Source organism: Rana temporaria, chromosome 8 (genome assembly GCF_905171775.1).
Source record: "Rana temporaria chromosome 8, aRanTem1.1, whole genome shotgun sequence".
Taxonomy (NCBI): Eukaryota; Metazoa; Chordata; class Amphibia; order Anura; family Ranidae; genus Rana; species Rana temporaria.
Genome location: NC_053496.1, coordinates 107,104,551 through 107,131,100, shown reverse-complemented (window position 1 = coordinate 107,131,100; position 26,550 = coordinate 107,104,551). Strand labels below are relative to the sequence as shown.

The 26,550-nt window shown below is 41.6% G+C and overlaps 1 protein-coding gene across 1 annotated transcript in view; it reads left to right on the top strand.

The window, feature by feature from the left end:
* LOC120910431 (cadherin-23-like) overlaps positions 1-26,550 on the top strand; it is a 299,339-nt gene that overhangs the window by 247,055 nt on the left and 25,734 nt on the right. The gene's annotated exons all lie outside the window — the stretch shown is intronic.

The window sequence follows — 26,550 nt, the reverse complement described above, 5'->3', positions numbered from 1 at the left end:
AAGCCTGTACACTTATCTTGGTTGAATTAGTATTTTTTTTAACATCCTATAGATGTTCTTCTATGTAAAGATCCAGGTATAGCTCAATAAAATGAAAATGTTAATGAAAATATATACCATCTAGGGTCAAACGTGTCACATTTCACGTGCAGTAAAATATATGGTGTGAAAAATGTCAGCAGGTTTTACGTGGTGGTGTTAAATAGACAGTTCAGCTGCTACTTCCTAATCAGGAGCATAACTCCATCAGCAAATGGGCAATATAACAACTCTGAAATAATCAGCACTCATTTCACCCCCTCTCCCCCATCCCCAAACTACAGTGTAAAACCCCCACAACACAGAAATATTTAACTGTGCAAGGTTAAAGCCCAACTCTTGGGAAGCTATATAAATAATAACCACCCAGCATCACTCTGTACCCCATCAAACAGCCAATCAGATTCTAACTTCAACTTGTTCAGTTTAGCTTTGACAAAAAAAAAAAAAAAAAAAAAACAGGAAGCCGATTTGCTCTTTTGCTGCACCAGATTTCTCACTCTCCAGTTTTAGTAAATCGGCTCCAGTGAGACATGCACACACCTGTGTATTTCCCCACATGTCTGGACAGCTCCCAGTTTTCAATCCACACTACAGTCTTTCCCACAGGTTGCAACAGAACTTCACAGTATTACGCACACAAGAATGTGAAAGTGACAGTGAGCGAGAAAGATAGGGCAGTAGCCCTGTATTTATTGTCACTGCACATCCACAGACATGTATTACAACTGTACACAAAGCAGGCTATAGGTGAAAGGAAGGTTTGAAGCTTACCATAGGCTGAATGCTTGAATTCTATATTTACAAAAAAAAAATTGTTTGGGAATGTGTTATAATCAACTCTGCCTTTGCTTCAGTGAGTAAAGTGGCGGATGTGAAAAGATAAGGTGATGAATGTTCAGAACCCTAAATGCAGTTTGAAAGACCATATTATGGTCTAAGATAGAGTGGGTAAAATTGGCTGACAGGTGGTCACTGGGTGAGCGTCACCTTTTTTCGGGGTGATGTCAGGTTTGTGGAATGCTAAAGCTTGGATGATAGTAGTACTAGTGAGAGGAAGGGCCATGATGATAGTGAATGTGATCAGCCAGCATGAAAAATTGGGACGGCGCATTGCCGTACCGGTCAGGAAGAGTAAGGGCTATACCAGGGCTGATCCGCCCTATAGACTCGCTATGCAAGCTGCTTAGGGCCCCGCAAAGCTGCGGAGGGCTCCCCAAATGAGAAGCCAAGTGAGAAGCCATTTTCGGCCCCTCACTCTGCTTCTCAACCCGCTGGCTGCATGGGAGAAGAGGTAAGAAGTCGGCACCCCCCGCTTCTCACTTTAATGTAAGATGCCATTTCCTACAGCAGAACACCCCCTCCCCCCACTTCTCAACCTTAATCTTTAATGTGACATGTCACTGTCAGCAGCGCTCCATCCCTCCCGCTTCTCAACTTCATTGTGACATGTCATTTTCGGCACCCCCCCCCTGCTTCTCAACTTTAATGTGACGTTATTTTGCTTGGGGCCCCAGGGAGGTCAGGATCGGCACTGGGCTATACAGATTAGTTGACAGGGCAATGGTTGAGAGAGGTGAAGGAGGGTTGGTGAAACAGGTAAGTTGACGGGGAGTTTTAAAATGCAAAAAAATAAGAGAAATAGTAAAATAACAAAGAATACATGCAGGTATGTACCATATACAGTATATACAGAAGAGCACATAAATACATAAAAGAACATGCTAAGACTATGGATAATAATTTTCATAGCATTCATAATTTATATTATTTTAGTATTCATAATTCATCCATAGTATTCATAGTGTAATACATTTTGAGATATGGTCTGAAGTTGGATGTATATTTTTAAAGAGGTACTTGAAGGCATTGATTATTTATTGATATACAGGGAAAAAAACATCTCATGAAATAAGTGCAATACTTATTTGTGTGGGATAAAATAACACAATTTTCCTAAGCATGTAGAAGACATATGGAGCTATTTCCCCTAGCTGAAATGTTCTTGCTTCTAACCAAATTTTGTCTTGAAGTGAGTACAAGTTGTCCCTTGAGTCATTTTGTAGTGCATTTAACATTTAAACAGCGATGTCTACAGTTTTGTAATTGGTTGCCTTGCAGGCCACGGAGAAATGACAAAGGGACAGTTGATTGCAAGGCAGAAATCGAACATGTTTTGTGTCAGTAGCATCTTAAAAACATTGTCCTTCTTGGTGCTGGGAAATAAGCCTAGCCATTATTTTCTATAGTCAGCGTTGCCAAATGTACAGTACAGAAAAGGCTACCAGCTCCCTGTAGGATTTAAACACTGCTCATCTCTTGACCAGTGGGAATACGGTGAGATGGAGGACGTCTTCATCTGAGGTCTCAATTTATATTCAATGTTTTGATGAGCTCAGGATCATAGGGACCTATTCATTTTGAAATATTACTTATGCTTTGGATATACAAAAAATGTATTCACTTTTTGTCTTAATTGTTCAAGTGCAAAGAGTAATGGTCCCTTAATAGTCAGTAAAAAGCACATTACTGGTCTGTGCACTGTATACTTCAGAGGTTACAGTTTAGGCTTGTCCTTTCCTTGAAACTTCATAAGTACCAGAGATTCAGGGTCAGATTTGGGTCTTAATAAATCACTGATCCTCTGTAAATCGCCTTATCTCTTTTGATATCCCTGTGTGACCAAGCAGTATCAAGCTAAGAACACGTCTATGTATAATCTGGGCACAGAATTTCAAACAACCAGCTCAGAATGGCTGTGCTCTTAACCTGCAAGCTACCACATGAGCATTAGGTTTCCAGTCAACGTGAATGAAGTGCAGATTTGCATGTAAAGGATAAGGTTGAAAAAAAAAAACATCCCTTGTTGCGGTAGGACATTTGTAAGCGGTCGGCCAGTTGTCAGTAGAGTATAATTTTCTCTCATTTGGACACATTAACATCTCCATTTTAATGACAAGTATTCAGTTATAACGTCTTTATCCCTGCGGTTAGTGCAAAGGGAATGGCATTTTACGTGTGCAGATATATTTGATCGGACTTTAATTAAAAGGTAGCTGTGCAGTGAACGGAGTGATAGAAGAGACACAAGTCTATTTGGTTTGATTTCCTGTCATTCTGCACAATAGATTAGAGAGCCTGTGGCTTATCTGGAAAGCACCAACGTAGCACATACACACGTACACCGCCACTCAAATAAATGAGAACCTGTCTTTATAAGGACACTGAATTGATTTAGCAAAGTTTGAACTAGCCATTGAAAGGAATGTAAACACAGGTTTTCTCCGTTAGTGAAATCGTTTTAGGTTGGTGCAGGACACAAGGTGTAACAGGATATAAACATCTACAAGGTTTATGGCTCAGGAGGGAAACTGAGCATGCAGACATTTTCTTCATTCATAAAATATAGGAACAGGCATTGCAACAAAGTGTAGAACATCTCACTTCAGTTTTTATTTGTCTATGCTCATGGGAAAATAGACGGGAAATAAATAAAATTCTTAAAACTTTAAATAGAAAAAACGAAGCAGACACTCATTGGATATTAAAGGCCGCGGATGTTTATTATTGGTTTTAAATAAATAAATAAATAGATAAATTAATAAATAACTAATGGGTAATAATAATTTAAGACAATAATAAATATATAAATAAACTTTAGCAAGCCTAGCCACTACAGCTCAGGCTGCAACAAAATTACCCACTCCAATTTAAACAAAGCACTTGAGCAAAGAATAGCATAAGCATAGTTCTTCAACCTTTTCTCTTTTTTTTTTTTTTTTTCATATAAACTTTATTTAACAACTCGTCCCCCTCTTCAAAAACACAAAGGTGACCAGACCACATAACAACCGCGACATAAGCAAACAAGGGGGGGGGGGGGAACACCACAGTTCTTCTGTCTCTGAGGCGACTGAGCTCCAAGCCAACGGAACCCTCTTTAAATAGCCCTAAACTCAGCCAGTTCAAACTAGATTTTGAACACTTTGCGCGGGCTTTCCCTGTTGCTAGCCAAATGTCCTAAAAAAACTGGATCTAACATGTCAAATTCAAGCGGGCTTTCACAGGTCACTGAGGGGTCACTCTACCTTTTCCCCTCAGACCTGTGAGCCCGCCAAATTAACCCCTTAAGGGAACTAGACTCCAGGGGAAAAATTATACCCTATCCTCCCGCCATTTTCTAGAGGCTGCCATTCCCCTTTTCCCTTCATTCATAAGAGGAAACATGTACTAAGGGAGTATAATGACTGGTATCACTAACTTTTTCCTAGAAAGCTAATTCCCTGACCATCCATCTGATCTGATCTTTCTTCCACTCTTCGGTGGATAGTAGCTGAAAAGTTATTGATATTAGGAACTAGCATTTTTAGAGGGAGGTCAAAATAAAAAGCCTTTGTGCCTCTTTCAGTGAGTGAGATGCAGCAATTCCTGTGCATTTCCCACACCGCATAGCATTTGCACAGTGTTCATGTGATCTGCTGTGAGTGTAAATTAAAAGTTAACGGCACCCCAAAAGCAGGTAAAAAATTGCAGTTCTTTTACCTGAACCTGATCGCATGGCTGCAAACAACCATATGTGATCCAGTTCCAGTGCAATCCAAAAAAAGCTGCCCAAACTTTTTTGAATGGCTCAAATCGTAATGCACAGGAATGCAGTGTGAACCAGGTCTTAATCTGTTTGTAATATTGTAATATTTTTAACGCTGATCTAGCACGTTTACATAGTCATTCAAAAAAAATAAGGTGATATATATATATATATATATATATATATATATATATATATATATATATATATATATATAAATATATATTATCCCCTATATGCAGAATTCATTGTGTAAAAATATAATAACTGAAACCCCATGAGCAAAAAAGCAAACCAAAGCCTTTTATACAAAGTGTATAAATGCAATAAAGAACATACAGTATATACTGCAATATATCCAACATCAAATATGTATGCAGAAAAACAAACAATGTCCCTATGTGCAGAAAATTCTATATACATGGAACCAACTGCATAAATAAAATCAATATATACAGTTGTGATTATAAGTTTACATACCCTGGCAGAATTTATGATTTCTTGGCCATTTTTCAGAGAATATGAACGATAACACACAAACTTTTCTTCACTCATGGTTAGTGTTTGTCTGACGACATTTATTAATCAACTGTGTTTGCTCTTTTTAAATCCTAATGACAACAGAAACTAGCCAAATGACCCTGGTTTAAAGTTTACATACCCCAGTTCTTAATACTGTGTATTTCCCCCTTTAATATCAATGACGGCTTGAAGTCTTTCGTGGTGTTTGTGGATGAGGCTCTTTATCTTCTCAGATGGTAAAGCTGCCCAATCCTCTTGGCAAAAAGCCACTGTAAATTCTTGGGCTTTCTTGCATGAACTAAATGTTTGAGATCTCCCCAGAGTGGCTCAATGATATTGAGGTCAGGAGACTGAGATGGCCACTCCAGAACCTTCACGTTATTCTACTGTAGCCAATGATGGGTCAACTTGGCCATGTGTTTTAGATCATTGTCATGTTGGAATGTCCAAATACGTCCCATGCACAGCTTCCTGGCTGATGAATGCAAATGTTCCGCCAGTATTTTTTGATAATATAATACATTCATCTTGCCAACAATTTTCACCAAATGTCCTGTGCCTTTGTAGCTCACACATGCCCAAAACATCAGCCAAACACTAGCCATGAGTGAATGAAAAGTTTTTGTGTTATCATTCTCTGAAAGATGGCCAAGAAATCATAATTTCAGTTTGCGATTGTTGTCTCGCAAGACGAGCAGAATTCAACCTAATAGGGCCTGCAGTACCGCATTTGGCCTGATGTGCGGGGGTGCCTGAGCCGAGCATGCGACGATCGCAGCTGATCGGCGCTGTAACGGAACCCCAAATGGGACAGGGGTTAAAGCCGTTAAAGATATTCCATTCCGAACCTAAGACCGCTATCGACACTCCACAATCCGGCCAACACGACCCATACGGATTCCCCCAGAAACGAGACACAGCTCTGTTTGAGGTTCAAAACGAATAGACGTTTTAATGAGAAAACCCGGCTCTTATATACAGTCAGTAACCAAAAATGAACAATGACTCAACTCCACCCACAACATGACACAATCAACCCCAATACACATCTTTTTGGATAGACTTTCTGGCACCAGGTCTGACATAATTAACATGAGTTAATCAACTAATCATTTACCCAGACAAGGTGACTCCAAGATATGACCTTTTAAGATAGACATCCCGGCTCCTCTCACCTGCTATACAATACACATTCCTTTAGTAGACATAATTTACATGAGCTAATTAACTGCAGCTGAGAAGTCGGACATCTGACCTTTAGACTGTCTGTTTAACTCACAATAAACATTTATCATCAATATAACTTCACACAATACAGGGTCAATTAGCACAACACAATGACAGGTTCTTAGGAGCCATACTAAGATTTATTTACATCACAGTAGCAGACGACATTAACACCTAACAGTCTGTGTTCCCACATTGAGTCACACTTTCAATTAGCCTGTTGAGTTCAGAATCAACAACCTGTAAATAGTTCTTACAGACATCCTGGAATACATTGTGAATTACAGACCCATATTAAAGCAATCCAAGATATAATTTCTCAGTCATCCTATGCCCCTAGTGGACATAGGATGATTTTAGACATAAGAGTCATTGGTGAAGCTGAAACAGGAGTATCTCATACTTTTCAAGAGCTTCTGGGTGCCACGGGCCATTCCGTTACAGGCGCCATTCGGCAATGCTAGGAAAGACACAGTTTCCGAGCCTTTCCGACATTTGCCGAGGTCAGCCGACATGTCCTCTGGTCTTTCCACCCGTTTCCAAGGCTCTCCGGCGCCCCCCACCTATGGCTGCATGCGGTATTGCATCCCATTGAAGTCAATGCAGAAAAAATTATTTGCGTTTCCATTGACTTCAATGGGGAAACTCGCTTTGACATGCGAGTTCTTTGGATTACGAGCATTCTTCTGGAAAGGATTATGCTTGTAATCCGAGGTTCAACTGTACACACATAAAGTGAAAAATATCCTGCAAAAAAGTCCAAAATATGGGTAAATTGCAATTACTGTGTTTCCCTGAAGATAAGCCTGGGTCTTATATTAGTTTTTGGCAACAAAAGACCCTTGTGCTGTCTTCTCTCCCCATCTACTTCCCTGTCTGTTAGGAATCCCAAGTGGAACTGAGTAAAAGTGGCTGCAAAACTCCAGAATGCACTGTATTACAGTATCACACAATGAAAACTGTACTTTTTTGTAATCCATGTGTGACAAACACCTTCCCCTAGTGCCACTCATCGCCCGCCAGGGCACTGCAGAGGGAGGGTTCCTGAGATTACCCGCTGACAGCTGGCAGAAGAGAAGAGCAGAGGGGATCAACTGAGCACCGCTAGGTGCTTCCATGACCCGCCAGAGCTCTCCTCCCTGCTTCGATCACTGCAGGGGGGGGATCTCCCGTTGAAAGCTGGGAGAACAGGAGGAAAGCAGCAGGAGGCCAGCTGAGCAACCAAGCAACACTATATCGAAGGCATCCGGCACAAACGGCCCACTTCACATACGACTGCAATACAGTGCATTCCAGGATTCCAGAACCACCTTAAACTAGGTCTTATTTTCGGGGATGGGCTTATATTGCCGCACTCCCCGAAAATCTAAGTAGGTCTCATTTTCGGGGAAACGTGTTAAATGTCTACCACAGTATAGTGTGTAGGAAAGTCCACTCTGCAGTGATATGCCTTCAGCCAACTCTTTAGTCTACACTACACGATCCTCTCTGATCCCACATTAGTTAATAGTAATTCACTCACCTATCAATGTTGACCACTTAAATGAATAAGATGGTCAAACAGAGCATGTTGCATAATTGTAACCCAATATGGATTGAACTCCCTCATAGTAAACCATCATGAGAAAAGAGGATACAATCATTCACTGGTTCTTTATTAAAGAAATTACAACAGTAAGGCTTGATTCACACGAACGCTTTTTTTGATGCTTTTTGCATTTTGCAGAAATGCAGAGAATTTTTTTTAACATGGCTTCCTATGGAACACGTTCACATCAATGCATTTTTTGCCTCTGATTTTTTTGGAAAGGGTTGAGGACTTTTTCCCCCGTAAAATGCAGCATTTTGCATGTAATAGGCTTCAATGGACCCGCGTCCCGAACAAAAGTACTGCATTTTTGTGTGATTTGCGTTTTGCATTTTGTGTCTTTTTTTTTTACATTCACTGTATATAGTCGGTCGGGAAGTCATCAGCTGTCAGCAGGCTTCCATGCTGACAGTCGAATGTAAAAAAGAAAATTGGCGGCTAAAAAAATTCACAAAAAAACAGCGTGGGTTTCTCCCCAGTCCATACCAGACCCTTCGGTCTGGTATGGATTTGGAGGGGACACCCCCATGCCAAAAATGTAAAAAAAAATCTCTGTCTTCTCCCCCAGCTGTCTTTCAGGGCTGTCTTCTCCCTGAGCTTTCTTCACCCGCCGATGTCTCTCCCACTGCCATCTTCTCCCGGGGTTATCTTCTCCCACACCGCTGTCTTCCCTCGCCACCAGTTGCCTGCTAAAAACAAAAAAGTATGCTCTTGCCTGATACTGTCTTCCTCTGTTGTGACATCCCCCGCTGTCTTATGTAGCCATTGGGCGTGGTCATCCAATGACGTCACCAGGAGAACCCACCGCCCTTGTGACCTCATCAGATGCCCATTCCCTATGTGATGTCACAAGGGGCGGACTCTCGGTGTAAGCGTGTCATTGGTTCATAGAGTTATGTTAATTAATACACTAAAAGTACCCTCTGCCACTGTGAGTACTCAGTGGTAGTTCTTTGATCTTCCTGGACTTCACGAACTGCCTACCCTTACATGCAGACAGCGGAACTCATCGCTCTGAGCCGGAAGTAGGAGAGGGTACCTGGTTTTGACAGGCAAATGTGGCATGGGGGGGGTGGATGGTGGGTGCAAACAAGTGGAGCTTCTGCTTATGAGTGAAGTTCCGCTTTAAGTGGGGGCCAAAAACATGGTTCATTTGTGCATTTTTGCCAACCGCACATCTCAATCTCTGTTTTGGTGACAACCCAAAATGTTGGATTTTCTTTCCCTTTTAGTGATAATGGTAAAAGGATAGGTAGAAAAGGTAAATCTTCCTAAGGCCCGTTTACATCTCGTGGGATAACGAGCAGTATCCGCTACAATTCTGTGATCCAAAATCACGTGTAAATTGCAGCACAGCATGCTGTGTGCATTTAGGTGCCATTATCCTTCAATGGCACCTGAAAGGCAATGCAATTCTGCTGCGAATGTTGTGCAACAGAATAGCAAAGCAATCACGGCAAACTGCAGCTTAACAAATCGCGTGAAACTTGTCACCTGAAAAGGAACAGAATATTCTTTTGAAGTGGCAAATGCACATACGGCAGCAAATTCAAGTTAACAGGCTGCACTATGCGACGCGCAGAGTTGAAAAGTGGGAACAAACGTAATGTGAATGGGGCCTAACAGAGGTAAAGACAGTAATCTAAATCTAACAGGTATTCTAATCCCTCTCCACGCTAATCAAAACTAAAAAGGTTTTGCTTTTAGTTATACTTTAATGGGTAACTAACTACAATAGGAATAAAAGCAAAATAATGACTAAATGGAGCTCCAAGTGTGGGTCAAAGAAGGTATTAAAAGTGCAATAAAATATTTGTAAATTTAAGCTGCTTGTGCGTGCATGCCATAAGACGCAATCCAGTTAAAATGAAGAAAACTGAAACATGCTGTAGTTTTTAAACTGACACATATCTGAAGATGATTCATATAAAATGGGAACAGGCTTTGTAAATAAAACCTCCTGTTTCTTTCATCTCTAGCTGCAATGTAGCGACATAAGCTACAGCCAATTCATACAAAAATTAAACACATCACCCACAGATGTTAAGCTGTGTAAAATTGTCCAGCAGCAGCATAGTTTTAATTAGGAACATTTGACTCTTTTTAACTATTGGTATTTTAACTTAACAAAAAGGCCTTGTCAATATAACATTAAAACTACCGTACAGTATTTGTACCTGTTGACTTTAATTTTTTTGTCCACTCTCTATAATAATGACCGAAATAGACCACAAGCACCTTGGAGGTAAATGAATGAACTGTATTAAGGCACTGCAACTAAATGAGGCATAAATCAATGAACAGATAATTATACTGAAGACTTAAGAGCACTATGATGGATGAATGACTAATGGGCACTCAAAAGACTATAGGAAATTTAGATTGAACTATAACAAGTGCAACTAGAGTCTCTAGACTTGCATCTGGTAACTCAGAAGAATAAGAGGGTTCATGTGTGTATACTATGTATAGAAACCCAGCAGCGGATGAGAGTATGTGTTCTTAATGTATGAGGTACTCCATTAAGATGTCATAAAGTACCTTGTGCCTAGTAGTTGACTTTGACCAGCTTTCGGTGGTGTCTTCTTTAGGTGGTGCACTGTCCTTTTAAGAGTGTTAGTGGTAAATGTAGATACGCAGCAGAGTAAGAGCAGTCTCAATGGAATTAACTGGGTTTGGTGGGAGTTTGAGATGTGTAGTCCAGCTTATTCTCACACAGGTTGAAGTCTTTTAGCTCCGGTCCTGAAAACGTAGAATCCCTCTCCCTCAAGCTTAGTCTCTGTGGCAGCTTGGTAGGCTCCAAAACAGGTCTGTCCTCTCTACTTGGCTCCATCCTCTTGGATGTAGAGCACAAACCCCCATAATACATCTGTACACTTCACTCTCCTCTCTGGACTGGCCCCGATCTCCAACAATTTACCTGGGGAAAGGGGGAAGCTCTTCTCCTTCAGGTGCCTCAACTTTTGGAAATTTAAGTCCACAGTCTGGTAGCTTCCATTAACAAGTATGGTTCAGCACCACTTAAAGAACTACAATTTCTATGATATATGGATTCTGCACAGCAAGTCCTTTCTGATGCTTTCATTGGGTCTCACTCCCCTGTCCTCTGGATCTGATCTACACTACCAGGAGGTAGGTAGGGAGAGCAGAAGCGAGGGGATTTTTACACACAGCCTCTCACAGCAGGGAAGCTTAGGATAGTTGTCCTAATAAAACCAATGCATGTAACAATTAACAAAAGTGAAGTGCATACTAACTGACCCTAATTTCTAGGCATGTGCAAAAGGGAAAATGTTGTTTCGTTTCGTTTTAATTCGTTATTTAATTAATTTCGTTAAGTTAGATTCGTTACATGTGTTGAATTCGTTTTTGGAATTTGTTCGTTTTCGACCGAATTTCGAAAAATCCGGTCGAATTCGAAAATATTTTAACCGTTTTCTGAATTCGTTCGTTTTCGACCGAATTTCGAAAAATCCGGTCGAATTCGAAAATATTTCGACCGGATTCGAAAACATAGTCTATTTTCAAATATAATTTGTTTTCGAATTCGATTCGAAAAAAATTTTTTTTTCTAATTCCGATCGAATTTCGTCAGCGGGTTTTCGATTCGGAATCAAACGTTCGTTCGGATTTGGTAAATACATTAATATTGCAATTCGGGAATTCGTATGCATCCGAATGTCCGAATAATGAAAAATTTGTCCGAATTTCGATTCGGAACGAAACGAAATGCACATGCCTACTAATTTCTTAATTGCAGTTTGTCAGCTGCCCCTATCCTCTCCATACAACAGCTTCCAATGCACTGCCACATGACGGCTCTAACCTCATCCCTAACACATGGCTGGTTTGAAGCTCATTCCTTTTAAAGTGTAGCAAAACCATTCAAAACTATTAATTCCATACAAAATATGCAGGCTTGTATTTTAAAAAGTGCTCACTCCTTTTCATTAGATCTAGCTACCCAAAATCCAGATATTGTTTGAGCATTTTGTGACACGTTTGTCTTACGAGTATAAACTTTGTTATATATCTGTATCTGGTTACTATTGCCTCATTTTGTATCCAAGGAAACTGCTAATATTATGTTAATAATTTTGACAGTGCTTGCAGCCCACTACCCCCCAATTTCCTCCATATATAGACACAAAGAGTAGTGATCAAGCTCCTGCTGGAGGACTGGATAAGATGAATGAGTTGTTCTTCTTAATCCCATCAAACCTGGCTCTTTTTGTGGGTGGCAGATTAACTTTGAAATGTGAGATTCTTTCCCAGCAGGGTTTTTTTTCAGGCATTTGTATCTGTAAGCAAGAAGGGGAAACAACCAGCAGGAGATCAGAAAAATAAACAAGGGATAATTTAGGTTGTAAATCAGTCTCTGAGGTAAAATTATAATTCCAGATGTTAATAATGTTAAATTATTAAGGCTAATGTAATTATGGAATTCAAAGATACTATGAAATGTAGATGCAGAAGGATGTTTACATATTTAAGTAAAAATATGACTAATTGCTATAGGTCTGTGGATACTGTTTTCTTTTTAACTACCTCAGTACCAGCATGTTACCCCTTTTCCTGGCCAGGCCCTATTTCAGCTTTTAGTGTTTTGATAGTATGACCGACAACTACTTGGCCATGCAATGGTGAACTGAAAAAATAAGAACTGAAAATAATTTTATATTGGATTTTTTAGATAGATAACGCTTTCTTTTGATGGCATTTAGCCGATTTCCAACCGTATAACTTTAATTTACGGTGGCAGGGCAGCTCTACTCTCCGGGTAAGGGGTGCATGCGGGCACTGCCGGCGACCCAGCTGCAGTGGCGTATCTAGGGTATGGCAGCCATGGAAAGGCTTGCACTGTCTTAATATGTAAAGCATTATTGTACACATTTACAAATCTGAGTTTCATCTACTTAGTGTTAAATGCACAATTTATGTGTTGAACTTTGTTCAATATAACCGTATTTTACTAAAACAGACTTCTACTAGTGTTGGTTTAAAGTAAAGGGCATACAGGATATATCTGATGTAGTTTTGTCTTGTGCATACATGGAGCCTGTTCACTCTTCATGAAATGACTTTTTTATGCTGTAGCTCAGTGATCTTGCCTTCATAGCCCTGTACGTTCCTTTGGCTAAAGTGGAAGAGTTTAGAGCAAATTCAAAGTTTCTCAGCTGCTCCTTACTGTCACGCTCAGGCACTCTCACCCATTAGTGCTTCCTCGGGCATTTAATTGACCAATCCTACTCAAAGGAGTTTGTTCTGGGGGAAAATTGGAAAAACTGCCATTACATTAGGAGGTACACTGTGTTGAACGCCACTGGAACAAGTTGTAATGCTCCAAAGAGTTTTTTGGATGTTATAAGCATGGCACTGGCTCATTTTGTATGAACGTTTTTTTAAAGCGGACTTGAAGAAGAGACTGACCTTCAAACTTTCCTGCTCTGTTGTCAATGTTCACAGAAAAATGTTGATGTCATAACCTTTATCTGAATGCTAATTTCCCATATCCACATCACTACAGCTTCTTATGTAAAGCATAGAACCATACACAAGAGTCCCTTTCCCAGAATTACCTATAGTCGAATGTTGTACCACAGCCAGATATGCTCACAGGTTCAAACTAAAATGCCAGAAGCTAATTTGTTTATCTTTATACAAAAAATGTTTTTCTCATCTGCTGAGGGACATGGGAATTCTTTGCCTACAGGAGAAATGGACACTGGCAACAAAATAGTAGTGGGCCAGCACAGGATAACCCCACCCTCATACATCATGACTTTTTTGCCAGTGTCCTCAGGAGAGAAGACATGTTTTCTTCAGCTTTGTTGTTTTCTGTTTGGAATATTTTTCTACTATCAATTGCTGCTGGTAGATTCATGTTAGAAAAAGTTAAATTGAATGTTAATTGGTCTCTTCAATCCGTTGAGTGTTCTCAGTTTAAAATGCTGGTGTTTCCTTTGTGATAGCCCTACATTCCTAATGGTGACAAACCCATCTGAGTACCAGGTATCAAAGGGCTTTATATTTAAGATTAGGTCTTTACTGGGGTTGTCATAATTTTCCTATTACCAGAGAGACCTTATGGCCTCTGTGGACATCACAAAATGTGTTCTTGCACATACTTATAATTCCGGCCTATCCACGTGTTCTACTATTGGCTGTAGGACATTACACACAGGGCCACCATCAGGGGGGTACAGGCAGAACCCCTGTAAGGGGCCCGGAGGTCTGGATGGCAACCCCCTTTTTTTTTATTTATTTTTTATAAAAAAAATGTTTTTATATATTGTTATTTTATTTTTTATTAAAGGGCCAATTTTTTTTTTTAGGGGTCCGGAGGTCCCCAGGGCCCTGGATGGCAACCCCCCCTTTTTTATTTTATTTATATAGGGGTACGGGGGTCCCGGAGATTCCCAGGGCCCCGGATGACAACCCCCCTTTTTTTTTATATTTTATTTATATATATATATATATATATATATATATATATATATATATATATATTTATATATATTTTTTTTTATTAAAGGGCTCAGAAGGTCCCCAGGGCCCCATGTGGCAAACACCCTTTCTTTATATTTTATAAATGTTTATTTTTTTAATTTTTGTTTATATATACTTATTTATTTATTGTTTTTATTAAAGGGCCCTGGATGGCAACCCCCTTTTTATTATAAATGTTTTTTTTATTAAAGAGCCCAGAGGTTTATTTTTTTAATTTTTATTATTATTAAAGGGCCCAGAGGTCCCGGATGGCAACCCCCCTTTTTTGTAATTTCTTTTTATAAAATTTTTTTTAATAATTTGTATATAGATATATATATTTTTTAATTAAAGGGCCCAGAGGTCCCCAGGGCCCCGGGTGGCTACCCCCCTTTTTTATATATATTTATCTTTATTTATTTTTTTGTAAAGGGCCCCCCACTTCTCAATTCGCAGCAGCCCCCCCCCCGCTTCTCAATTTCAGGCGACAGCACCCCCCCCCCTGGTTCTCTGCTCCAGGGGGCCCATGCCTGAAGCTGCTGTGTAAGGGGCCCCATAATTCCTGATGGCTGCCCTGATTACACGTTTGTAGTCCGACACTTCTGTCAGGTCTAGTCCTAGACACCATAGACAATAGTGTGGGACCCATGGTAGCCTTCTTTTCAGGCAGTCTCATTTGCTAATTTTTACTTCGGACTCCTTCAACACAACATTCTGTAGTTGTGGAACAAGTCTATCACATCCTAGGACAGGCCATTATTTTAACTCCAGGGCAGTTGTCCCTGGCTTAGGGACTTCTCAGTCAATTTTTGCAAACTGTGATTTATGTTTTACATAATTTGAAAGATACGCATGAAGGATGCCAGCCTGTTGGGCTAGGGAGGAGTTCGGAGCACCCTGCTAATGCAGGGGACTTGATCAATGGGGGAATCATGTCTTTCGACAAACATCCTAGATTTAACAGACAATTTGGCTATCTCTGCATAAATTATCTTGGTGGAAGATCTGATTTGGATTCAGTCAGAGAGCAGACAACAGCACCTTGACCAGGGAGAGTGGTCCCTGAACAAAGACCTGTGTCTCAGGTGGGGGGGGGGCTGCTGGTTGTGGACCTCCTGGTGTCTGGGTTCATAACAAACTGGACAGATTTGTCTCCTAGCACAGTCCTATTTGAGATTTTTTTCCCTCTCTCTACTCTCTCCAAAAGGTGGTATTTCTTGTAGCCATCACTTATGTGAGGAGATAAAGTTATTGCTTCTGAATTGCTGGCTGTATCCTGCAAGCACCTTTTTGGGTTTGCATAGAGTCACGGTGGTGGGTTTGCATAGAGTCACGGTGGTGTTGAAGCTCAGAGTTCTCAGTTTTTCTGTTGTTTTTTTATCAGTTTATTAGCCGTTGTTGCTATGTTGCTCACCTCTCTATTGGATTGCTTTTGGACATTGTGAAAGTCTAAGAATTCTTGTGTCCCTCAAATAATGATAAAGAAAATAGGATCTTTGTACTCACCGTACAATCCTTTCTGGGGCATTCTTTTGAGGTACACATGTTTTCCACTCAGTGTTTATTTTCTTGCTTGCAGTACTTTTTTGCTAAAAACTCCTGTAGGCCGCAGTATAACCTGACAAAAAAAAATATTTTTATTTTATCTTTTTTTTAAGGTTAGTACAAAGATATTGTTTTTGTTTCAGATAAAGTAGAGAATGATTTGAACCTCTGTCATGTTTTATTGCTGTCTGTGTCCCTACTGCAGACTTTCACAGTCTCTTTTGGAAAAGTCTCTCAATGGAGACACCTGGAAATTTCCTCTAATTTTCTGCTTTGCCTAGAGATGCACTTTAAACTGCCAGGATGTTGGGGGAATTTGGATCAGATATATGGGAAAATCATACAAACTTTTTGTGCAGATAATGATTATGGGAATTGAACCCAACTAGCAATAAACTACGTAGGCAGGGATGATCTCAAAAATGTGACAACACTCATTCAAACTTCAATGAACAAGCCAGTGATCCAAACAGGCATAGTAGTGATTTGTGGGGTTGCCTTTCTGGCTATACAGTGTGCCAATAATGCAGAAGTCAAAAAATGTGACTGAAAAGCATTACAAATATTTTGGCTCATAAAATACTTCACATATATTGTATGTGTTATAAACATGTATTTCGTTGTTTGGCAGCTCTTGAGCTTTGTTTCTGAATTTGAAGTGCAGCTTTTCATCAGTGAAAAAGGACCATAAGCGTGTTTACATAGCCATAAGAATTGCATTTAATGCATATGATATTGCAGTTTTTCTTAAATATAGGCATACAAGTTTGCTTAGCAAGCAGTTGTATTGGTAATATGACAGAATCTTATTTAAAAGAGTGTGCAATGGTTGGCATCGTTGAGTGCTCTTTCCAGTTGTCTGTTAAAAATGTGGCCTGTGTGTCAGATGATTTCACCTAAACATATAATTGAAAAATTGTTCATTGATGCGTTCCTGTATCAGCAGTTGCAGCTAGCTCTGGTGGGTAAAGTGCTCTGTGTGGGCCATGTAAATGGAGAGGTCACTGGTCTAGGAGCTCAGAAGTGAATCAAAATTCCATCTTTCTGCACATGTAGGATATTACACAAAACAATGAGTGAGGTCTAGAAAATGTTTTTAAAAATCTTTGCGTAAAGGCGAGATTTAGGTCCCCTACAAAATATATACATTAAAAAGTGGCAATCAAAATGGGTGAGAACAAGTGTCTAATAAAAAACACAATGGGGGGAATTCAGTAATGCTGCGGCGCCACTTTTCTGGCATTAATCCCTTTTGTTAATGTATTGCACCAAAGTCATGAAGCCACACTTTTGGTTCTGACAGCGGCTTGTGTACCGAAATCACATAGTTCTAACATGCGCCACTTTAACATTGTGTCATATTGAATGCAACACTTTTATATTGTGTCGCATTCATAGTTACATAGTAGGAGAGGTTGAAAAAAGACAGCCTATGTGTGTGATTATATGTCAGTATTACATTGTATATCTCCGTATGTTGCAGTCGTTAAGGTGCTTATCTAATAGTTTTTTAAAACTATCGATAACCCTGCTGAAACCACCACCTGTGGAAGGGAATTCCACATACTTGCCGCTCTTACAGTAAAGAACCCTCTACGCAGTTTAAGGTTAAACCTCTTTTCTTCTAATTTTATTGAGTGGCCGTGTGTCTTTTTAAACTCCCTTTGCAAAATGCACCAAATGTAAAAGTAAAGCTAATTAAGACCAACTCTATTTTGGCGTACACAGATGGAAACTGGCTTAGGCATCGTACACACGACCGAGTTTCTCTGCAAAAACCAGCAAGAAACTTGCTGGGAGATATTTTTTTGCCGAGGAAACCGGTCATGTGTACATTTCCGTTGAGGAAACTGTCGAGAAACTCGACGAGCCAAAAAGAAAGCATGTTCTCCATTTCCTTGAGAGGAATGGAGAACATGTGATCGGGGCCGCTGTACGTACATGTGCCCAGCCGTGCCATTCTGCTGAAGTATATGTGCAGGAGGCGGTCCTTAAGTGGTTAAAGGTGTCTTTCTCTCGTGGTATAATTCCCCATTGTGTGCCTCCTACGTGTGAATTGAGTCACCTATTGTTTTTGTCGGTCTGCTATCCCTCTTGCATACCTTGTTACCAAACTTTTGTGGGATGTTTATATGTTTATGTAATTAGATTACTGTTTATGTTTATGGTAGCTGTTCGTTAGATGTACTGCTATTACCGTTTACAGTTTGCATTGTTTAGAATAATTTGTTCAAGCTCTTACCTGATTTTGTGTGGTATATATTCTGTCTGAATTTACAATAAAGGTAGTTCCAGTTTGCACCTAAGCTAGTGTTGTCTACAGTGGCGACTGGTGCTCAAAACTTTTTTTTGAGGGGGGGGGCACAATAAACAAAAAAAATCTACTGCAGCCACTGTGCCCATCAAGTGCAGCCACTGTGCCCAGCAAATGCAGCCACTGTACCCATAAATTGCCGCCACTGTGCCATTAAATGCTGCCAGTGTGCCCATCAATTGCTGCCACTGTGCCCCATCAATTGCTGCCACTGTGCCCCATCAATTTCTGCCAGTGTCCCCATTAATTGCCGCCACTGTGCCATTAAATGCAGCTACTGTACCCATCAATTGCTGCCAGTGTGCCCATCAATTGCTGCCACTGTGCCCCATCAATTGCTGCCACTGTGCCCCATCAATTGCTGCCACTGTGCCCCATCAATTTCTGCCAGTGTCCCCATTAATTGCCGCTACTGTGCCCCATCAATTGCTGCCAGTGTGCCCATCAATTACCACTACTGTGCCCCATAAAATGCCACCAGTGTGCATCGCCCGGCACTTACCTGTCTCTCAGCGGGTCACGGTGGCATCCTCCATGTCCACACTTCTCGATGTCTTCTCCTATCCTCTCTATCAGGTGTCCAATCACAGCGCCTGTTTCAGCCAATCAGGGGACAGGTAACAGACCTGAGCACCTTATTGGCTGAGAGGCAGGTCAGTGTTAGGAAATCGATTTATTCGCTTTCCTAACACAACGCTGAGTGAACAGCGAGCGCCAAGCATGGCACCCGCTTTTCACCAAAAACTACCGCTGTAATTCAGGTGCCTGACAAGGGGACAGACACCTGAATGGAGGTGGCAGCAGCGACCATAGATGGATCGATTCAAGCAATACTATTGCAAACAAATAATATCTTTTGTCTAAACAGCTTTGAACAATTTTAAGTTTTTAACCAGCTATTGTGATGTATAAGAAAATATCTTTAAAGCCATGTATTGTATGGTAGACTAGACAGTAGTCAGTTTTAAGGCACAATAAATTCATTCAACAATTCCGTCACTGGTTTTTATTCAGCCCTTGTCACAAAGATTATTGCTTTTAAATCAGTATTCAGAACTGTGCTGTGATTTCCCAATGCATACTGCAGTAGCCATAATTATAGAGTACACCTACAGCTTTAACATTGCTGAAGAGAGCATTTAAAGTGCTTCACATGTCACATATCTACCTAGCACAACTGCCAATACATGTTTTCTCTGGAGACAAGGATACAGCAATAAACTTCCAATGAAGTCTTTAAATTATAACATTCATTTTAATGGTACAGTATACATGAATGGTAAAGAGTAATGAAAAGGGAAAGCGTATAAACCCTTGAAAAGGGACTAGGTGTTTTGATTTGAAGCTTTCTTTTACAATGCTGATAACTTTTTTTTTTCTTGTTAAATAACTGTATACACAATTTACTATCTGTAAATAGTGTATAGAAAGTTTAAATACATTACATATGCTGCATTTACACTTTATGTACTGTATATGTACACGCTTTGAGACCCCATAAGTAAACAAAATCCACTGCCCTTAACCTAGCCTATGGCCACATAGTTAAGCCACTCCCCAGTTTTACTATGTCTGGCACAGATACAAACCAATTTTGAAGTAGCAAAATTAAAATCAACACAAATCTAGATTGAAGTGTATGCATACAGTAGAGCTGCACGATTAATCGTTAAAAAATTGTGATTACGATTTAACTGCCCTCGCGATCTTAATACAACATTTTCCTGATTCATGCTAAACAAGTGAAGAGCTGTTCTCTGCTCAGAGCTGTCGAAAGAAAAAAATAACTCCGCCGGCAAATGTTTATCAAAGGCGATAAAGAGAAACAATGTATCTCTTGGTTCTTTTAGATCAACGGAATGAACTTCAGTCTGTAAATGAGGTCAGTTTAACCACTTAAAGTGTAAGTTCAACTTTCTCTCCTCTTCCCCTGAGGTGACAGGACGGGTTCTGATTGGTCGGTGCTGCCCATGTGATGGCGCGGACCAATTAGAATGCTCGTATATGTACCTCCTTACAAGGTACATTAAGGAGATTTAGCCAAGAGGATTTCTAAGCCCCAGACTGGTGTGGCAGCTATATGTGGTCTCCTAGCAGATGATCACTAGGCTCCTGGTCAGCGGAACTGGGGCAGGAATGAGGAGGGGATTCAGTGTAAGTTCACCATACAGATTTTTCTGTAAAGGTGAAATTACCCTTTAAAGACTAAAGCTTTTTTGACACTTGTTGCTAGAAAATTACTTAGAACCCCCAAACTTTATATATACATATTTTTATCAGAGACCCTAGAGAATAAAATGGAGATTGTTGCAATATTTTATGTGACACTGTATTTGTGCGGCAGTCTTTCAAAAGCAATTTTTTAGGAAATAATATACTTCAATTAATAAAAAAAATACGAAACCGTAAAGTTAGCCCAATTTTTTGTATAATGTAAAATATATTTTATTTATTTATTAAAATTCTTAAAAGTACAAAATGGTACAAAACGCAGTCAGTTACCCGTAGGCCTCGATGCGCCGAGAACAACAATACAGCAACAACCAAAAAATGTAAAATGTAAAAGATGAAGTTATGCCGAAAATCTGGAGAGAATCGTGATCTTTATTCCAAGCAAATAAAAGTTTTAGCATACAGTATGTGCATTTCTAACCCCTCAATTCATAACAAGGTGAACTTGCCACCCTGTGTAAAGGTGCAGCTCGCCAACCACATATGAGCCACACATGACTGCACTTCTTTTCCAGAAACGCAGCTATCCAAATTTTTTTTTTGTTGGCATACATAAATCATTAAGGGAGCACTAGAAGCTTAGTAGTCCTAAATAGCATGAGTGTAATTCACCTTAGTGGCAGAAACTTACTTTCCATCTCTCTCAGCAATCCACGTTCTGAGTGGACAGTTGGCAGGCATATTTCCTAAGTCACCAATGCCTAAACCTGGGATAGTGGTCTCTGCACCCCTGACATCCTACACAATCTCTTTCAAAGGTGGGGGAATACTAAATGTGGACTAAAGGCTCAACAACAAGCTAAACAAATTTGTATCCAAGTCCAGGAATTCACTGGGCTTTGCATTAAACACTTTGGTGACTTTTTGGATTAAATACCTGGTTTATGCCTAATCTCTCCTAAACATCCTCCCTTGTTTGATGTACAAGATAGAGATGGCAATGGGCTATGTGATTCGCATAGCATCATATTTGCCTAGAAGAACATTGTACAGACATACTCAGACTTCTGGCAGATATGCATTTGACTCTTCTAAACAGATGAAACTTGCTGGCCCAAGGTCCCCTATTCCTCTCTACCTAATTGAACAGTTGCTTGCTTTAACAACTTTAGTGTTGAAACACAAAGGGGGTTATTTACTAAAGCTGGAGAGTGCAAAATCTGGTGCAACTCTGCAGAGAAACCAATGAGCTTTCAGGTTTTATTGCCAACGCTTAACTGAACAAGTTTTTTGAACACAGATTCTGAGTGCACCAGTTTTAGTAAATCTACCCCATAGTGTTTGCCAGTGTCCAGTCAATTAAAGGTAGTGGCATATAGCCCCTGGTCTATGAATACCAGTCCTGTGTCCTCTACCATACTTCAATATTAGGAATTTACAGGTAAGTCAAAGTTCCTATTTTTTATTTTGGATAGAATTAGAGGGTTATAACTCCTGTTTTATGACCATATCCCAGTGAGGATATTTTTCCCTACTTTCCATCTGATAGCCAAAACAGGAATTGAGAGGAAATCCCTCCAAAGAGAGGGAATCCCTGGTTGTCACCAAGCAGCATTCATTTTGTTGATGAACATATTTTCATCAGTTTTCAGTGAGCAAACCTAAACAGAAATAAAATTCAGTTTCAATTCAGATGACTAAAATATGACTAAAAATAAAATGGCATTTTATTCGAAAGAATATGACTAAAACTAAATTGAAATTTGACGTTAACATTAACATTGGACAAAAATCAATATTCTTGTTTATGAAACTTGGTTTTATTTATAAAAATGTTACTTGTTTTCATTGTTAACAGAGAACTGTTAAGTTTGTGTACTCAGGTAATATTTGCAATGGCATTACAGCCAATAAAATTTACACTTTTTTTTTTTATATATATATATATATATATATATATATATATATATCTTAAAGTTGCACTTCTGTTAAAAAAAAACTGATAATTGTACTTAAACCTCTTCACTCTTTTCAGAAAGTAAAAGTTTTGCCTTCAGTTATTAATGATTGGCTTCGGATGATTTTATGTATTATTTAAAAAAAAGTTTGTCACCTTGCCCTGCACAGAACATTATACCTTATACGCACACTTTAATTTTTGTCCCCTTATGAAACCTTAAGTACCGTATATACCGTATAAAGATTGTTGTCCGGAGGACCTAAGGCCCGGGGAGCACCAATTTTTCAAATTCGGGCACCGCTTCCATAGACTCCCATGTTAAACGGTAATTTCTCCGGTAACTTTGGGGACCCGGTACTGGCAGTCCGTAGGTTCCCTGGACCCGGAACTTGGCACATATGTAGCCCAAGTTCTCCTCTACAAGTTTGCTGTCTGGGGGACCTACGGTCGGGGAGTACCGATTTTTCAAACCAGGCACCCCTTCTATGTATAATATATAATAAGTTCCGATGCGCTACTGTGAGTAAACAAAATATGAAAAAATAGTGTACAAATTGTACCTGGGGCAGCTATATCTAAAAGTGTTCACATAACACAAAAAAGGGGAAATGAGATGAATAAGTGATAAGCGCTCCAGGTATGTGATAAATCACAACCAAGGTGTGTAAGTAAATGAATGAACCACAAACAAGAAAAAATGAGTGACCAAACTCAAAATGTGCAGTATGTATCAAAAATTATATAGGAGTATATATTACCCCTTCTATGTACTCCCATGTTAAATTTAAGTCTAGTCATTGGCACAGTGAGGCATTGGCACAGTGAGGCATTGGCACAGTGAGGCATGGGCACAGTGAGGCATGGGCAAATGGACACAGTGAGGCAAAGTGAGGCATGCAGATGGACACCCTAGGCTTATACTCGAGTCAATACGTTTTCCCAGTTTTAGTAAAATTAGGTGCCTCGGCTTATATTCGGGTCAGCTTCTACATGAGTATACATGGTAATTTAGACCCAAGAGTTATACTGTGGGGTTGATTTACTAAAACTGGAAAGTGCAAAATTTGGTGCAGCCCTGCATAGAAACTAATCGCCTTATAGTTTTTTTTTTTTTTTTTTTTTGTGAAAGCTTAATTGAACAAGCTGAAGTTGGAAGCTGATTGGCTACCATGCATAGCTGCACCAAGATTTTGTACTCCAGTTTTAGTACAGTGGGTGACCGTGATATTGTGTCAATCTCGCTCCCTTTCTCTGCGAGATTGAGCACCTACGAGCCCCATCGCGGGAGCCAGCGCCGAGCTGGCCAACTGCGATGGAGACAAAGCCGTCATACTGTAGAAGCGACGGGAGATCCGACTTGGATTCCCGCCAATTCTAGCGTCGGCATTTGGTATGCATTCCCGAGGGAGAACTCCACGCCAATTTTTAAATAAAAAAACGGCATGGGTTCCCCCCCAGGAGCATACCAGGCCCTTAGGTCTGGTATGGGTTGTAGGGAGACCCCCCTACGCTGAAAAACCGACGTAGGGGTCCCCCTACAATCCATACCAGACCCGTATCCAAAGCACGCTACCCGGCTGGCCAGGAAGGGAGTGGGGACGAGCGAGCGCCCCCCCTCCTGAGCCGTACCAGGCTGCATGCCCTCAACATGGGGGGGTCAGGTGCTCTGGGGCAGGGGGGCGCACTGCGGGCCCCCCCCACCCCAGAGCACCCTGTCCCCATGTTGATAAGGACAGGGCCTCTTCCCGACAACCCTGGCCGTTGGTTGTTGGGGTCTGCGGGCGGGGGGCTTATCGGAATCTGGTAGCCCCCTCAAATAAGGGGGCCCCCAGATACCGGCCCCCCCACCCTAAGTGAATGAGTATGGGGTACATCGTACCCCTACCCATTCACCTGCAAGAAAAGTGTTAACACAAATAAACAACACAGGGTATTAAAATATAGTCTGCTTCGGAGGCCCCCCTGTCTTCTTTAGCTCTTTCAGCAGGGGGGCTTCTTCTTCACCGCCGTCTGGTTCTCTTCCGCTCTCCGGGGGGGCTTCTTCTTCCGCTGTCCGGGGGTCTCCTCCGCTCTCCTTCTGCTCTTCGGGGGTCTTCTCCGCTCTCCAGGAGTCTTCTTCTATTTTTGCCGCTCTCCGCTGTTGACTCGGCGCACCCCGGTTCTTCCTCCCGCTGTCCGGTGCCTTCTCCTTCAGGGCTGGCCGCCGCTATACTACCCACGTGGTACCTACCCACGTGGGTAGGTACCGGAGCATGATGGGACTGTGAGGCCTTTATAAGTCGGATGCAAGCCGCGCACCCGTCATTGCAGCGAGAAGAGTCGGCGGGTCAACATCGGGAGAAGGCTGAAGAAGAGAAGTGAAGAAGATGACGTCACAGAAGAGCGGACTGGCTGCCGTTAGTATAGCGGCGGCCAGCCCTGAAGGAGAAGGCACCGGACAGCGGGAGGAAGACCCGGGGTGCGCCGAGTCAACAGCGGAGAGCGGCGAAAATAGAAGAAGACTCCTGGAGAGCGGAGAGGACCCCCGGAGAGCAGAAGGAGAGCGGAGGAGACCCCCGGACAGCGGAAGAAGAAGAAGCCCCCCCGGAGAGCGGAAGAGAACCAGACGGCGGTGAAGAAGAAGCCCCCCCTGCTGAAAGAGCTAAAGAAGACAGGGGGGGCCTCCGGAGCAGACTAATAAAAATATTTTAATACCCTGTGTTGTTTATTTGTGTTAACACTTTTCTTGCAGGTGAATGGGTAGGGGTACGTTGTACCCCATACTCATTCACTTAGGGTGGGGGGCCGGTATCTGTGGGCCCCCTTATTTGAAGGGGCTCCCAGATTCCGATAAGCCCCCCGCCCGCAGACCCACGACAACCAACGGCCATGGTTGTCGGGAAGAGGCCCTGTCCTTATCAACATGGGGACAGGGTGCTCTGAGGTGGGGGGGGCCCGCAGTGCGCCCCCCTGCCCCAGAGCACCCGACCCCCCCCATGTTGAGGGCTTGCAGCCTGGTACGGCTCAGGAGGGGGGCCCCTCGCTCGTCCCCACTCCCTTCATGGCTGGCCGGGTAGCGTGCTTTGGATACAGGTCTGGTATGGATTGTAGGGGGACCCCCTACGTCGGTTTTTCGGGGTTGGGGGGGTCTCCCTACAACCCATACCAGACCTAAGGGCCTGGTATGCTCCTGAGGGGGGAACCCATGACGGATTTTTATTTAAAATCCGGCGGGGAGTTCCCCCTCAGGATTCATACCAAACGCCGCACACGTGTAGAATTGGCGGGAATCCAAGTCGGATCCCCGTCGCTTCTATGACGCACTCGCTGGAATGTGCTTTTACTATTCCAGCGAGTGCGAGATGTCGGCACCCTGTCGCCGAGAATCAGCGCGATGCTGTCGTGCTAAAAACACATTCTCGGCGGCAGGCACTGTAAGTCAACCCCATATATGTCTACTTTGTAGAGTGCTGTATCTGCGTATAATGCACATATACAGCACTTAGGGCCAGATTCACAAAAGAGAGTATCTATGCGACTGATTCATAGAATCAGTTACGCATAGATATCCCTTAGATCCGACAGGTGTAATGGACTTACACTGTCGGATCTTAGGATGCAATACCGCGGCCGCCGCTGGGGGGAGTTTGCATCGTAAACCAGCGTTGAGTATGCAAATAAGGAGTTACGGCAATCCACGAAGGTTTTTCCCGTCGTTACGTCGTCGCAAGTGTTAGATTTCTGTCGCAAAGATAGGGCACCTTTAATATGGTGTAAAAGTACTCCACCATGTTAAAGTATGCCTGTCTTTCCCGCGTCGCTTTGAATTTTTTTTTAAATTTTTCTTTTTCCCGGCGTAAGTACTTTGAGCACGTCGCGATTCTCAAAACGTTGGCGCGTCGTAATTTCGCGCAAAGCACGTCAGGAAATTTGCGACAAGAGCATGCGCAGTACATCCGGCGCGGGAGCGCGCCTAATTTAAATGGTACCCGCCCCATTTGAATTGGGCCGCCTTGCGCCGGATGTGTTTACGATACACCGCCGCAAATTTCCAGGTAAGTGCTTTGTGGATCGGGCACTAAATCTGAAAACTTGCGGCGGTGTAACGTAAACGGGTTACGTTACGC